This window comes from Sus scrofa, chromosome 3 (assembly GCF_054392235.1).
Source record: "Sus scrofa isolate SSC_HxYL_T2T_F1_AM1 chromosome 3, Sscrofa_HxYL_maternal_Yorkshire_Landrace_v2.0, whole genome shotgun sequence".
Taxonomy (NCBI): domain Eukaryota; kingdom Metazoa; phylum Chordata; class Mammalia; order Artiodactyla; family Suidae; genus Sus; species Sus scrofa.
This window is the reverse complement of record NC_139385.1, coordinates 129,555,557-129,571,283: the sequence shown is the minus strand read 5'-3', so window position 1 is coordinate 129,571,283 and position 15,727 is coordinate 129,555,557. Positions and strand designations below refer to the sequence as shown.

The window sequence follows — 15,727 nt, the reverse complement described above, 5'->3', positions numbered from 1 at the left end:
TTAACTCTGCCTGGCCTGAAGTGATTATGCTGTAAGTTTTGTGGGGGTGAGGCTGGTGATGACGATCATGGTTATGCTGATGGTGGTAGTGATAATGATGGCAAGGGTGGAGGTTGTGGTGATGGTGATGACGATGGTGATGAAGAGGTTGTGGTGATGATGAGGTTGAGGTTGAGGGTCATGGTGATGATGGTGATGTTGGTCATGGTGATGATGATGGTGGGGATGGAGGATGTGGTGATGGTGGTGATGGTGATGATGGTGATGGGGGTGGTGATGGTGGTGATGGAGGAGGTTGTGGTGATGATGAGAATGAGGGTCATGGTGATGATGGTGATGTTGATCGTGGTGGTGATGATGGTGGGGATGGAGGATGTGGTGATGGTGGTGATGATGGTGATGATGATGGGGGTGGTGATGATGGTGATGGATGAGGTTGTGGTGATGATGAGAATGAGGATAATCGTGATGATGGTGATGTTGATCATGGTGGTGATGATGGTGGGGATGGAGGATGTGATGGTGGTGGTGATGATGGTGATGAGGGGGGTTGTGGTGATGATGAGGATGAGAATGAGGATCATGGTGATGATGGTGATGATGACAATGGGGATGGAGGTTGTGGTGATGGTGATGATGATGGTGGTGGTGATGATGGAAGAGGTTGTGGTGGTAATGATGCTGATGATGTTTCTTTTCTATTGTGCTCTGAAGCACCCAGGCCTAGCCTAGAGTTGTTTGGTCTCCAAATATCTATTGCTTGTCACAGCCTGGACCCACAGCCCACCCTGAGGTATCTGTGGGAGGTGGTAGTGGTCTCTGAGCTGCTCCTTCCTGTGGACAGTCATGAGTCACTCCTAGGAAGTAATGGCAGAGGAAGAATTTATGTTAATGCTTCAGTGAGCAGAATCTAGTGGGGCTGAGTGAGGGGCCTGCTGAACTGACCCACATGGTAACAATTACCGACAATGCCAAGGACTCTTTGGCAATGAGTTCTTTTTCCTTCTTGGGAGTAGACTGCCCATGTTTTTGTGAGAATACTCAATATCTTTCAATCCAAATATTTGACAGTTGTTGATCTGGGCAGTTTTTGGACTGGACAAAATGGGTCACTTCCTACTATCAGCCTCCGTATCCTGTGGTTAGATCCAGAATACCAGGTTTGCTTTGGGGGGGATATCAAACATTCTTAAGAAAACCTCTATTTCCTGTATTAGGAAGAAGCCAGACCCTGCTGGAGGTGGACTGGGTGGGAAGTTGTGAGCAGGGGTCTGTGGAGGGAGGCTGGCCCACCCAGAGCAATTTGGTTCCTGGACTCAAGCAAATTTTATCTAAATTCTGATTTTCTCTCTCAACAGCCTGTTTCTAGATGTTGTAGTTCTTTGACTCAAGGATTTACTGGATGGACAGTGACCTCAAAGGAGGGAAAGGAGCATTTGGAACAGCCAGAAGAGAAGGCCCTAGATTAAGCCTGGGCCAGTGACAGAGCCTCGCCGTCTGGGGATGGACGTTTCCCCAGGAAGGTGTGTTCCACACTTGACTGCAGAGATAATCTAGCTCCATGAGCAGTATGGGAACGCAGACCTTGCTAATGCATGCATTTCTTACTAATTATGACCTGATTTAATTAGAGGAGTTAAGTGTATTATATTGACCCTGGCTCTTCAGGAACTCTAGACCCCTAATGTGATCAGGTGATCCCTGGCACTTGGCTCATAATCGCATTAGGGATTTTAACTACTGTGGAAAGGAGAGCTGAGGTTTTTTCCTGAGGCTGCTTGGGTATCATCTCAACGTTAAGCAAAATGGGTCAAAATAGAGATCCCAGGAAGAGGGAAGAAGGAATAAAGAAGACTCATATTCTCAGGAAAGCCAGGGGAAGATCTGTGGAACTGGAGGGCGGGAGATGGATGCTGACTTTCCTGAAGCAGAATCTCCAGTCTGGCTAGCCTGAGGCAGGTCTGATTCTGTTAGACAGTAGAAGGTGTCACATATTCAATACAGCGACCTCTCATAACCTCGTTTTGAGAACTCAGACTCACTCCCTTGGCAGTTGTGAAGGCTCTGCCCATTGATGCCATGAGGTCCTTTGTTACCTTTCAATATGCTCCGTTTTGTCTGTTGCCAATTTGAGTGGCTTTTTTTTTTTTAATCAGCAATCTTAAAAAAATTCATTAAGACATGAATTTCACACATGAAGAGAGAGTCCTTTGACATTGTGCCAGGCTCTGACAGCTTCAATGTTTAAGTCACGGCCTCTGTTTTCCCAACATACAGTCTGGTACAGGAGAGCAGTGCCTAAACAGATGATGACAGTGAAGTGTGGACAATGCAGTGCACAACTGTGTGTATGGGAGTCACAGATTAATGAAGAGAAGGGGGAAAAGAGGGCAGAAAATGTGGTGCCATCCAAGCTGGGTTGGAGGATTCCTAGCAGTTCAACAGGAGAGGCAAGACCAGAGATGGGGAGCTGTTGAACAGGATGTTTGCAGGGCTTCTAGGTAGCAGAGTTTGGCATCATCTTTGTGTGGAGTGAGGGCAAGTGAAAGACCCAGGGAGACGAGGCCGGGACCCAGAGCTGTACCATGCATACAGTGTAGGCATGCTCAGGGAATCTTTCCAAGCTTGTCCATTGCTCTTGGATCTTAAATTGCAGAGATCTGCACAGGTACAAAATCATTTTTTCCCTCTTTCCGGCAAAGGTATACCTTGAATACCTTCTGACTTGACAAAAGATCATCACCCACTATAAAACAGAATTTAAAAAATATTTCCCACTAAATGTTCTTGACATTGAACTCAAGAGATTTCAGAATTAAGGCTAGACGGACATAGGTTGGCTTAAGAAGTGGTTTCCAACCCCACCTCCTCTCTCCCACCACTGACATTGAGCCTTTGCTTATAAGCAGAGATGAATGTTTGGAAACAAGAATGGGAAGTGGTCAGAATGTTCTTATGCCAGGACATTGTTGTCATCTGATGGTGTGACTTTTCTGGCTTTCTGTCAAATGTTTCGGGCAGCAGCAGGGATGTGTGCTGGGTCTGAAAATGTATCTTCCACTCCAGAAGCCCACTCAGTTCTGAAGATGCCCACAGGGAACTTGGCAAAGTGAATCCTGCCCAGCCCTCCTCACAGAGTCCCACTTCCAATGTCGCCTCTGCTAGCCGAGTTCACGCAGGCCTCAAGTGTAGTGTAAAATATGGAGCAGCCCAGAACTCTGGTTTTCTTTTTCAACTGGGATACAAAAGAAGCTTTAACATTTCCTTCAAAAATGCATTGCACGTTCATGTTTTTTCCAAGGGGCTGCTTTGGACGAGGACTCCTCATTTCAGGCCTGATTTAATCCAGGAAGTACCTGGGAATCCGGCGGTGGCAGTCACAACCAGCAACCGACAAGCTGCCTCTGCACTTGTCCCTTTCGGTCAGGAGGTCTGCACCCAGGCGGCTACTGAACACTTACTTTCCACCAGCACCATGTCCCGGCTGTCCCTGCCACCACCGCCACCTCCATCACGGTCCCCACCATGCGGGCCATGAGCCCTCACCCTGGGACCTGTCCTGTCGTGGGAGGGCTGCCATTTCTCCTTTCCCCTTGTCCTCCTGCAAAAATAGAAGCAGCAGGTTGGCCTATAGAATTAGATAGAATGAGCTTCTAGAACTGCTTTCCATGGGAGAGGAAATAAGAGAGATTGGTCAGCCCTATACACTTCTGAAAGCAGCAGCCCTTGGTTGGTTGGTTGGGAGAGTTGTGGGTCCAGAAACCATTTCCTGAATCAGAAGTGTAATGATACTTGTTCACTGATAGGGCCAGTGGGATTGCGGTTTTGAATTTTAGTCTTTAAGGAAAATCTAGGATGCTAGGGTATTGAGGAGAAGGCCAAAAAGTGTGAGTTTTGTTCCCCAGAACAGAAGGCCCTGGTGGCCCAAGGCTTAGGGGGTGACCTCTCAGCCTTTGGAGCTGTTCTCAGAGCAGGTGCTCCAGAGACTATTCAGAGGAGGCCTCTGGGACGACTCCCTATGTCCTGTTGGAAACAGAACTGTTCATCTTCTGGAGTCTGAGCCTTGCCCAGGTAGATGATGAGTCTGTGTCCCTTTGAAGCAGTGGTTCTCGGCTGGGGGGATTTTGCTCCCTGGGGACATTTGGCAGCGTCTGGAGATATTTTTGGTTGTCATTAGTAGGAGGGAGCTGCTACTGGCATCAAGCTGAGAGAGGTTGGGATGCTGTGGAACATCCTAGAATACACAGGGTAACAAAGAATTATCCAGCCCCAGGGGCCCACAGTACCAAGGTGGAGAAATTCTGCTTAAGGAGAAGGTCCAGGAAAACTGAAGTAACAGGCTGGTTTTGATGAGAAGTCAGACCAGGGGAGAGAGACAGGGGCAGGGTGGATGCCCCACCAGTGAGGAGCCTGGGAAAACTTAATCAGATACTTAACTGGGAAAATTGGATGGGACTTGAACAGAAATAAGCCAGATAAACAAAGAAGTTACAGTCAGAACCCTGTTTTGCTTTTATAAGGGCCTCTTTCTACATCTACAGCCTCAAGGAAGGACAGCTGGAAGGCACCTGGTCCTGGATGCCCTGGGGTATTTAGGGGGCATGAATAAAATCAGCTTCCACTGCAGTCTTCATCAGATGAGGCACTGGGCTCTGACCACTCCTGGAGGAGTTAGCTTTCTGGGAGAAGCTGGCAGAGATGGCCTCTGGCACTGCCTGCAAGAAGCTGGACATCTGCTGTAGGGGCTGGGAGGGCTGAGATTTGGGGATTAAGTCTGGTCTGCAGGCTTGAGTGAGATACTGGTTTCGTAGCCTGTGGCCTCAGATCCCAGAGCCTGGCTGAGCATTTTCTTCATGCGGATAGTTCCAACTTGGCCAGGACAGTGCAGCCTCTCTCCTCCTTCCTAGACAAAAGGACCCAGGGAGGGACCACAGGCTTGTGTTACAAAGGGCAAGGGATTGCTCCAAGGCCTGGCTTCGTACCTGGGCCGGGATGGCAGTCAACCTCTCGTATAGTGTCCGCAGATGCAGAGGGTCCTACCCCGACACGTGCCCTCTTCCCTGCTGCTTGACAACTCTCCTATCCCAAGGAGAGAAAATGTTAGCAGCAAGATTCTGGGCAATATTCCAGTAACTTCTCCTCCATTTATTTCCGTCTATGCTTTTTTGGGTGAGAGTGAGCACATTGGCTCCTGATGGTATGTGAGCTCAGAGTATGTGCTCCTTGAACAGGGCAGAGACTCAATGCTATTTATCTCAGTATCCCCAACCCCAGTGAGTCCAAAAGTGATGCTGTGTATAGACTACGTGGATGGATGGATGGATGGATGTGTCATGAAAGATGAATGTTTGACAATTTTTCAGGGCATTTGTCAGTTGTCTGCAAGGTAGATGATGTTTGGCTCCTCTCCCTGCTGTCTCCCACCTCAGGGATGTTTCTGGGGATAGGAAAGGTTGAAATGAGAACAAAAGAAGAACTTAGGAGGCAGCCATAGGGCCAGGTGGTGCCATGGTCAGTATTCCGGGACTGCCTGGGCCGTGACTGGATTTGAAGAAATGAAAGTCCGCTTGGAGAATTATGATGCTGCTGACAGATGCCTCCATGGCTGTCCAGCTCTGCCCCTTTTGCAAGGAATACTGGTGAGCAGGGCATGGGACCTGCCTTCGGGAGTTGTCTGTTTTGGCGGAGGAGACTGATCATGAACACGTAAAAGGTAAACACCCATACTAAGCTTTTGGCTCAGTTGAGGATTATTTGATTATAAGAAACCAAAACTACCCAAATGAACATAAGCCAAATGGGAGGATAAACGGTAAGCAGAGAGGGGCTGAACGTGCTGCCAGGCTTCACGGAGTCTGGAGAGCTCCCAGGGGATGCTTGTTAGACTCTGTGTGTCTCGCTCGCTGAGATGACTTGGTCGCTCCTCTCAGCTCCAGGCCCCTTCCCTGCGCCTCCTCTGTGGGGCCTTTCACCTCCGTTCCTTCAGCATCTCAGCTTGCCCGCGGCTTCGGGTTGCTCTGACACCTACTCTGGACCAAACTCTACGTAAGCTTTAGAGCCTCAAGTGTTTTTAGTATAGTTTCTGTATCTCTTGGTTCAAATTCTCAAGAGAAAGAAAAAAGAGAGAAACCAGATTGGTTCAGCTGGGATGCTCGTCACCCAGGCTCACAGGTGGGGCTGGGTCAAAACTCACAGAAAAGGGGCATGGGTGGCAGAGGATAGTTCAGTGAAGAGATGCAAGAGACGTTGCAAAACTGTGTTGAATGAGTGAGGAATTCTCTGGAGCTGTGACTGACTGGTGGCATGGGAGGAGGCCTCTGAGGTGACAAGCTCGTGAAATGGGGAGTATGAAAAGAGTGAGGCTTTAGGTAGGTTTGGTGCTTAGTGTTGGGGAATGATGAGAAGCGGGGGTTTAGATTCACCAAGCCTGACACTCTTGTCAGGCAGGTCAATCAGGCAGGTCAGGGGGAGCGGAAGCTGGTGTGCTCCCCTGTGGGGGGCGCTGTGCTGACACATGAGGGCAACTTCTCCAGGACCAACACCTGGCTTGGTCTCCTGGGCTTCAGAAATTAAGACCCTTTAGAGAAAAGGGTTACTCACTGTGGGGATGGAGAGATTCGGGTCCCATGGTTTCTTCCAATCTTGCCTCAGGACACTTGCCCCAAGTTCTTTAAGAGAAGATACTTTGGAAACAGAAAGAGTCATTTTGCTTTGGGAACCCCTCAAAAGAGCTCCACTCATTGAAATCACCTGCACTTTGGCCAGAAGCTGCGTGAATATTTGGGAAAGCCCTAGCTAGTTTCAAGGCCAATTCAGAGACGAGAGAGTGACCACGAGGACAAAGTCCAAGAAGCATATTGGAGAAAAGAGCAAGGCCAGTACCACAGCCATAAAAAGGGTGTGTTAGCTCCTGTACCCCCGGAGAGGAGGGGCAGAGTCCTAGGGGCTTAAAATCCCTGTGACTTGCCAGGATGAAAACACAGGGTTAGAGGTCACCAGGAGTGTGCTTGCAGGCCCAGGTGGTCTCCAAGAGCAAGACAACCTATGACCTTCCAGAGATGGTCCAGGAGGAGTTTTGTCGTGTACCAAATGGATCCAGTTTAACTCAAAAACATGTTCAGGACTGAGCTGAATCCTTGGAAAAGACCATCTTTCTGCCTCAGAGACTCCACAATCACAAATTAAGAAGCTGCTTGACTTACCCCCAAAAGCCATGCGATTCAGGTGATAACAACGAGGAGGGCCCGCGTTCCCTTGGTGGCTTAGTGGGTTAAGAACCTGACACTGTGTCCTTGAGGAGGTGGGCTCGATCCCGGGCCTTGCTCAGAGGGTTAAGGATCTGGCATTGCCATGAGCTGTGGTGTAGGTCACAGATGTGGCTTGGATCCCGTGTTGCCGTGACTGTGGTGTAGGCCAGCAGCTATAGCTCTGATTCAATCCCTAGCCTGGGATTTACCATATGGTGCAGGTATGGGGCTAAAAAAAAAAAAAAAAAAAAAGAAGAAGAACGAGGAGGGCAGAAGAGGTGGTGGCCTCTCCCTTGGTCTGGAGGTTCCTGAGCAGCCAGCGCCTGCACCCACACCAGCCCATCTCCTGGCTCCGACCAGCCGTTCAGTAGGGCCCTGCAGACATGAGGGAAGCTGTAAGGAACCATGGCTGGTGATGTCTGCTGGGGGTAATGGATATACCTGGAGGGTGAGAGTGAGTCATTGACTGAGATCCGTGACGAATTTCCGCATGTTATTATTATATTTGTATTTGAAAGTTATCATCCTGGACTGTGACAGAGGGCTGTGTTCCATATAGAATTTCTGCGTTGCCTAGAAAACCAGCTTTTGGCTGTCAAAGTGGCATATTGTCAACTGTCTGTATTTTGGCCTTCACACTGCATTTCCTTCTCCACTGCGAGGCAGTAACCAGGCACATACCTCCTCTCAGCCTGCTCCGGGCTCCTCAGAAACACTCCTGTCCCTGCACCAGAGCTGTGACAGTTCTGTTGAGGGCGGGCTCTGGTAACCAAACCACTCAGCTCTCCTGGCCAGCAAGAGGCTCCACTTGCAGAGCAAGGCTCCCAAACTTCCTAGAAGGAGGGCAAAAAGGAGTTCTGATTTGCTGAGGATCTTAGGATCTCTGTGGCCCAAATAAGTGCACGTTGTCATGGTGACAAGCTTCTGGGACCCTCTGGGCATGAAGCAGTCAGAGTCCATAGGCAGTGCCTCCAGCCTTTAAGATACCACTTAAAGCAATTAAGCTAGAATTAGGCTTTGGTTCACATCCCTGCTGCATCACTTCTTAGCTGTGTCTTAACGCCACTGAGCCTCAGTTTCCTCATTTGTTAAATAGGAAATAATAATAATATCAAACTTCAGAGGGTTGCAGTGAGGATTAAATGAGAAAAAGCAGGCAAAACGCTTCTCTTACTAACTACTACCTAAGATGTATTTGAAAAGCATCAGCTTTATTAGTGTCAGCATTGCTGGTGCTACATTTGCACTCTGCCTGGTTTTTAAAGTCTGGTGTAGGTGGTGCATTGAAGCAGGGAAAGCTCACTGCATGCCTTAAATATCATCTGGGAAGAATCTGTCACGTTTTGGGGATGCCAGCCAAAGAACATCTAATTTCCAGCCAAGCACCTTGTTTGTCCAGCTACAGAGTGTGGCCTGTTTATCTCAGACAAAGTCACTCCAGCCCCATTTTTCGTATTTCCTTCTCAAGAAGTGCAGCCAGAAGAGGAAATTAAGTTGTGGCTTGGTTGCAGCCCAAGATGCCGACAGTTTCCTTTTTGATAGGCGCATCTGCCCTTCCAGTGGCCCCGGGAAACACGCAGGAACTGAGAATCACTTGCGGTCATTGAAGGAATCGATACTCTTTGAAAGTGGGTTGGGAACAATGCGAGTGTCACGTGATATCTGGTATGCACAGAATTTAGGAACAAACCAATTAACTGATGGAATGTGGGACATCTAGGGGAACTGCAGGGGCTCTGAAAGGCCAAGAAAAGCAGCAGAATAGGTCACCAGGGCACAGGCATCAGCTGCTGGTGCTAAGTCTGGTCAGAACTGAAGCTATTCTAGTGGTTTTGACTGGCAGTGGGGCAGTCTCTCCAATTCTCAGGATCCTTGTTTTCTTTCTAGGACAGGCACATCCCTCTTTAAACCGGTGAGTTTCTACATCAGAGCCCAAACATCAAGCCCAAATTCTGTCCTCTCTGGAATCTGGCGTTCCCCCTGGAGGCGTTGCTTTCCTGCTGCCTTCTGTGGCAAGTGTGCCTGGATTTGCCTCTTCTGCTGACTTGCCAGCTCAGGCCCAGGAAGGCAAGTCATGCCCAGACTCTGAAGCAGGAGCGGGTTTTTAGTGGGTGCCTAGTGCCCCAAGGGAAGGGTCTTCGGGAAAGTGCACGATCATCGATTAGCAATGTCTGCTGTGGACAAGGGGCACATAGAGTGTAGGCTAATCAGAGACCAGTGATTTAGGAATGAGATTGAAATGAGAAATGAAAACAGACAAGGACAGTGTCTTCCCGAGGCTCAGAGGCAGTTTGTTATAGAGGATGGACTAGAAAGCTGTCTTGATGGGCAGCTCTGAATTCTTCCTTCTTGGTCATTTGCTCTTGCCCATGGCTCAGAGCTTGGGAGCTGTGAGAAATCAACAAAAATGGGAGAGAGAATCTGGTAAAAGCTCTTTGTCCAGCTCCTGTTTGGTCAGAACAGTTGCATCTTGAGCCGCTGAAAAGAGGTAGACTAGACCAGGACCTGTCTGGCTTCTGATGCAAGTTGCAGCTGGGGATTGCTAGTCACATGTATTCTCCATCCAGAAATCATTTGTTCATCAATGAGTGTGCTTTTTTTCCCCCTGTGTGTTGAATCACATCTGGAAATGATCTGTCCCCATACATTGATGTGCAGGAAGATGATTAAAAAATTCTGATTGTGCCCAAATAAGTATGGAAATGTTTAAGAAGGAGCTGGGCTCTGGGATCCTGTGAAGCACATTTTGAATCCTCATGGCCCAGATTTCACTTGGGGCAAAGGGACCAAAGGGAGGGTTAGGAAGGTTTAGTTTGTATCCTAATCAGGGTAGGTGAGCACGCCCCTGCTGCCCTGCTGGCCCTTCTGCCAGCTTTCTGGAGCCCGAAGTCCCATGGCTGGGTTCTCAAACACACCACCAGCCTTGTTTTCCAGGGCAGAGAGAAGGCCAGGAGGAGCGTGTGGTTGTCACAGTGTTGGCATCTCACAGACAGACCGTGGGGATTCTGGAACACAGGGATTGCCATCCATTTTCACTCTCAGAGAGGTCATGGTGATGGAAGGTCTTCTTGAGCCAAAAGCCCATAAGACTCACTCAAAGTCATTAGAATAAGCTGCCTCAGGGCTGGTTGGCTGGACCCCAGCCTGGTAGAAGCCAGCCCTCAGGGAGCTGGACCATGTCAACCAGCTCCCCTCAGTGAGAAGCACAAACACCCACATGTGGCTTGAGTTGCTGTCCTGGGGACTCAGCCACATGTAGTGTCTCAGAAGCCTGCTGTGTACCCCGCAGCTGAGAGAGGCCCCCTGACCGGGCCCTCCAACCTCAAATCTCCCTCCTCTTCGTGTGAGTCTGGGAACCTGACTGCTTGCTTGCATGGTTCCTAGGGCCCAGGAGAAGGGCTCTGGCCTCACCTGTCAGCCAGCACAACAGCCTCCTCAGCTAATTGGGCTCCCGCTGCCCCAGCATCTTCCTGCAGGGGAAAGCTCTCCAGGCCCCACAGAGATCCCCTGCCTTTCAGCCTCCCTCTGGAGAAACTAAGGGAACAGAAGGCTGAAAGGAGTTTCCTAAGGTTTCATGGGAAGTTGGGGGCAGAAGTAGGACTGGAAGGAGAACTCCTGCCCAGTTCCTGGTTCCATTACTTGCTGATACCCTTCTATTTGCCAGGTGGGCATTTTCTCAAATTCCCCAGACATCTGATATGTTTGGTGGTGCTATGACTTTTTCATCCTCCCCAAAGGTATTGTCCGGACACTGGAAGACATCATCGAATGAAAAGGTGGAAGCAGGCAGATCCTGATGTGTAGAGAGCCACAGAAAGAGCCAGAGCCATCAGCCTGGGAAGAGAAAGGAAGCCATGCCAGCTGCTCGTAGGAAATGGTGGGGCACATTCAGACCTGCAGATTTCCTACAGACCCGCGTTCTCACAGGCGCAGCGATATTTGTCTTCTTGGCTAGGGCTTCCTTCATGTGGTACAAATACAACACAGTGAGAGGCTTAAGAGACAGACAAAACCCCCAACCCAACCCAACCAAAACAACGTGACTCTTGTTACTCATTAGAGAACAGGAGCCAAGAGACCAGTTCGTTCTGGGCTTCGGGATCAGAGAGTAGAAAGTTCAGGCCTGACCTAGCTGTCATGTCAATGGGCACACTTTATGTTTTGCAGACACTGGATGTTATTGAGTGGGCTGGATTTTAATAAGTATGTTTTCTGGGGTTGGGAGGTAACCAAGGGAATGGTGTCTATTACCAGGGAGATGCAAAGCACTATTTTGTTCTTGCCTTTCCCATCCTTGTCCTCCTCAGCAGGCTGTACAGTGAGGCTTCCTCTCGCTGGCCACGCCTGAGTGCTCTTGTGTCCAGGGACTGCCGTCCAGGTCTCAGAGAGCCCCCTGAATTGCAAGGTTGGGTGAGGAGGTTGGGGGCGAAGACCCCCACTCTGGGAAGGACTTGTGGTTCTAGGAGTAGCTCCAGGTCTGGTCCACACTAGCCCTCCACCCAGTGAGGAATGTACACAGTCAGCCTAACACCCATGGCCCGGGCCCTGCTCTGGAAATTCTCATCTTGGCCTGAGCATTTTAGGCTCATTTTGAACTTGAACTCAATTTTGAAAGTGGGTTTGGAGCCAACAGGTGGCCTTACCCTGAATCTCTGGGTTGTGGATAAAATATCAGTGTCCCTGGGTGAGGCACAGCCCAGAGCAGTGCAGGTGCTCAGGGAGGATGAGGTGAGCAGTAGGGATGAGTCAAGTCAACTCGGTGGAGGCAGCAGCAGTGCAGGGGACTGGCTCCCCGTCCTGTCCCCTTCTGCTGATGTTGATCTGGGGCAAGGTGGCACAGTAAAGAGGTGATGGCTGGTGGGGTGGGGGAGGAACACGGGGGTCCAGGAAAGGGTTCGAAACAGAGACCTTGCCTTTGTTGAGCTGATTCTGCTGGAGGCTGACCCAAGCAGTGTGTTTGGGGGGTCAGGACTCTGCTGGATCCTTTGCTGGGGGTGAAGACGTTAGAGACGTGTTCTTGGAATGCAGGGAGGGGTGCAGGGCTCCTCCAGGCTGGCAGGAGGTCCCAATGGAGAGGGGCTTCGTCCAGTGGCCACAGCTCTGGTGAACAACACTTGGAGCCCAAAAACTCAGCTGGAAGGCCCTCTCGACAGTCCTGTTGGTCTTGGCAGTGAGGCCGTGTGCGTTCATCACATGCATCAGTGTCACCTCTGAAATTCCCAGGGGCCCCTTTCCGTGGAGTGAAACAGAGACAGCACGTGTGTGGCTGGAAGTGCATTTCCCCAGCGGTGATAGGGTTCCTTGGGTGGGAGGGGGTCTGTTTCCGGGACATCGTACTCAAGTGAGAGACACTCCCTGGAGAAGGGCAAGCTTGGGGCGGTGCTGGGAGGGAGTGCTTTCTCCAGCAGAGATGATACAGTATTCCAGGCCTTTCCTCGGAGGCTCAGCTGCTCTCCTGGCCGTGAGACAATAGACATCTCTGGGAGTTACCCCGGTGAAAGTCCAAGCTGGTAGAGATGTAAGAGGTTCTGAGACCCAAACCCCTCGTGAACCAGAAGTGGGGTTTGTGGCCTCAAAAGAAGGAGCCAGAGGACAGCAGGTGACAAGTTCTTGCAGGAAGGGGGACAACTCTGCGGGCAGAGCCACTCAGCAGGGTGGGGAGATTGTGGTTGTTTTGCTCCTCCTAGAAGAGCATCCGGGACACGGCAGGTGCCCAGTCATGCTGAATGAAGGGTCGAGCCCATCTCTACTTCTGGACCTGTCTCAGGACCCGGTGACACTGGCTGGGAGGTGAGGGGTCCTGGACTTGTGCTCAGCCCAGGGGGTGTGGGCTGACCTGCACAAGAGCTCACGTGTGAGCAAAGTGCTGGGACACACTCGTGTTGGGGTTCTCCAGGTGCTCCAGGCACTGCACCTCATGGGGAGTAGTGGGCTGAGCAAGCAATGCCCTCACCCAGCCCCCTGGCTGGTGCTGAGCTGGGGCTCACCTGGCGCTGGCAGAGCCGAAACCTTTCGTCTACTCTCTGATAAGAGGCTGAACGTGGGGATGCACCAGGCGCCTGGAAGCTGCGGGCAGTCACACCTGCCTGCCTGTGATTGGGCGGTTTCTCTTCTAGTACAGCTGGCATCTAACAAGCAGGACGCTGGTGTCTGCTGGGGACTCCAGGCCAGGTTGGCGAAAACCTTGCTGTCGCCCCACTGCCCTTCTCGAGGACCAGCCATTTGACTATGGCCATGGAGCCCCTCTCTGCTTCTGTGTGAGATGGCGCAGCCCTAGGCTTTAAGGAAGCAGCTGAACACACCATGGAACAGGACAGAGAGAGTTTCAGAAGCAGAGGGGGGCAGCGAGTGTGGGATAGGGCATCTCAGGCACCAAGAGGGAGGATGGACCTGGGGTATGTGTTTGTTTGTGTGTGCATGTGTGCAGGCAGATGTTCATGAGGATGTGTGTGTCTCTGTGTGTGAGCCTGGTGTCTGCACAGAGGTGTTAAAAGATAAGTGGAGGCGTCTTAGACTTTAAGAGTTTGTGGGAGCAAAATGGATTTGAATCGGTCAGTACCAAACCGGAAGTGGTCAGGAGTGCTCTTCTGAGAGAACGGGGGTGGAGGGTAAGAGAAGGGGCAGAATTAAAGCGAGGAAATGATTTGAATGGCTACAGCTGAAGTGGTGGCCTTATTTGGAGAGCCTAGTTGGCTGATTGGGATTGGTTGTTCTTAGGTTTCGATTTGGGGCTAATAAGGCGTGAGAACCCCCTCAGTATGTTTAATTTTTAACATAGGCACTTCTGCATTCCTGTGTCCTGTGTGCACAAATGCAGAAGGCCTGGTCAGTGTCACAGGTGTGCCTACATGCTTGTGTATATACTTGGTTACTGTCACCAAGAGGGTGACACTTAGCCTAGCACAGGCACTGGCCAATCAGAATGGACCCTGTCAGTAGCAGGGCAGTGGCTAGGAGTCACAGGGAGGCCCAGTGGGTCCCCTAGAAGGGACTAGCCTGATGTGGGGAGGGGCGGGAGGTGCTTGAAGAGGTGCCAACTGATTTGATATATTTCAGTGTTTTAAGAGCGGCTATGGCCTTCCTCGTGCTCATGGGAAGAACATAGTTCTGTCATCAAAAATAAATGGGGGAGTAATAATGAAAATAGATTCTGGCTAAGGTGAGTTAGATTTTCAGCAGGGTGACCGAGTTGGGTTTACATGTTAGAAAGGGTACTGTCTTGACTCCGGGGAAGTAACTTCATCCACCTGTAACGCTGGGATGATCACACCCACCTTTCTGTGAGGTTGGTGTGAAGATGAAATGAGGTGAACCCATACAGTGGGCCTGGCATGATGGGGAGGTTGTTAAAATTACCAGTGTCATCATTTAAAAGTGGCACAGTACATGCTTCCAGGTATGGTTTTGTGCATTACACAGATCTGGAGTTTAAGGCTGGTTTTCTCTGTATCAGTTGTAAATTTTTTTTTTTTTTTTTTTTTTGTCTTTTTGCTATTTCTTTGGGCCGCTCCCGCGGCATATGGAGGTTCCCAGGCAAGGGGTTGAATCGGAGCTGTAGCCACTGGCCTACGCCAGAGCCACAGCAATGCAGGATCTGAGCCGCGTCTGCAACCTACACCACAGCTCACGGCAACGCCAGATCGTTAACCCACTGAGCAAGGGCAGGGACCGAACCCGCAACCTCATGGTTCCTAGTCGGATTCGTTAACCACTGCGCCACGACGGGAACTCCCAGTTGTAAAATTATAGCTACTCAACCTCAGAGCCTCACTTTCCCTACCTGTGAAATAAAGCCCACCGTGGGCTGCTATGTGTTTGTTCTAATACCGCGAGTGCTGTCTCCCCTTTAGGAAGGAATTGATAGACGACTCCGTTATTATTATTCCTGATGAGGACAATGGTAACGGGACCCCTCCCCAGTCTATCTACCCAAAGGCCTTTAGAAATTACCGAGTTCAACCCTTCCACTGCACAGATAGGGCCTGGGGGCTGGAGAAACGTAGCAATGGACTGCCCTTCTGAGGGCCCCACCGAGGCGGGAGAAGGCCAGCATCCTTCAGCTGGGATAGCTTCTTCATTTTGCTGAGTCCTGGGTTTGGTGACCTGTGAACTTTGTGACCACAGCTGACCTTTGTGAGGCATCGGTGCCACATACGTCTTTCATTACCACCAACCAGCTTGTCAGTTGCTGCTTTTGATAGCTTACTCTTGTCCTTTGAACATCTGTTGTGGCAGCAGCTGCCTGGAACCTGGTCCCCTGGTCACTTGGGGGTGAGGGGGAGAGTGTATCACGGAGCCCCTTCTCTGCTGGATGCAGCAGCGGCCTGGCTAAACTGGCTTGGCGGCCCTGGCCCCACCACCTGAGAAATATCCTCTTGTGTTGTAAGGTCTGCATGGATGCTGCCTTTAAGGTAGAGGCTGAGGCAGGAACTCAGTCATGACGGGGCCTCCTAGATGCCAGTGTTACAGAAATGTACTGC

General features: G+C 50.5%; 1 long non-coding RNA gene across 2 annotated transcripts in view; it reads left to right on the top strand.

Moving 5' to 3' along the window:
• LOC110260050 (uncharacterized) overlaps positions 1 to 15,727 on the top strand; it is a 78,047-nt gene that overhangs the window by 48,949 nt on the left and 13,371 nt on the right. The window contains exons 2-3 of one of the 2 annotated variants that reach the window (XR_014842514.1): positions 1,359 to 1,523; positions 10,985 to 11,124. This is a non-coding gene — a long non-coding RNA (uncharacterized LOC110260050). The remainder of the gene's footprint in view (positions 1 to 1,358; positions 1,524 to 10,984; positions 11,125 to 15,727) is intronic. The other variant, XR_002342831.2, reaches the window with a different exon arrangement.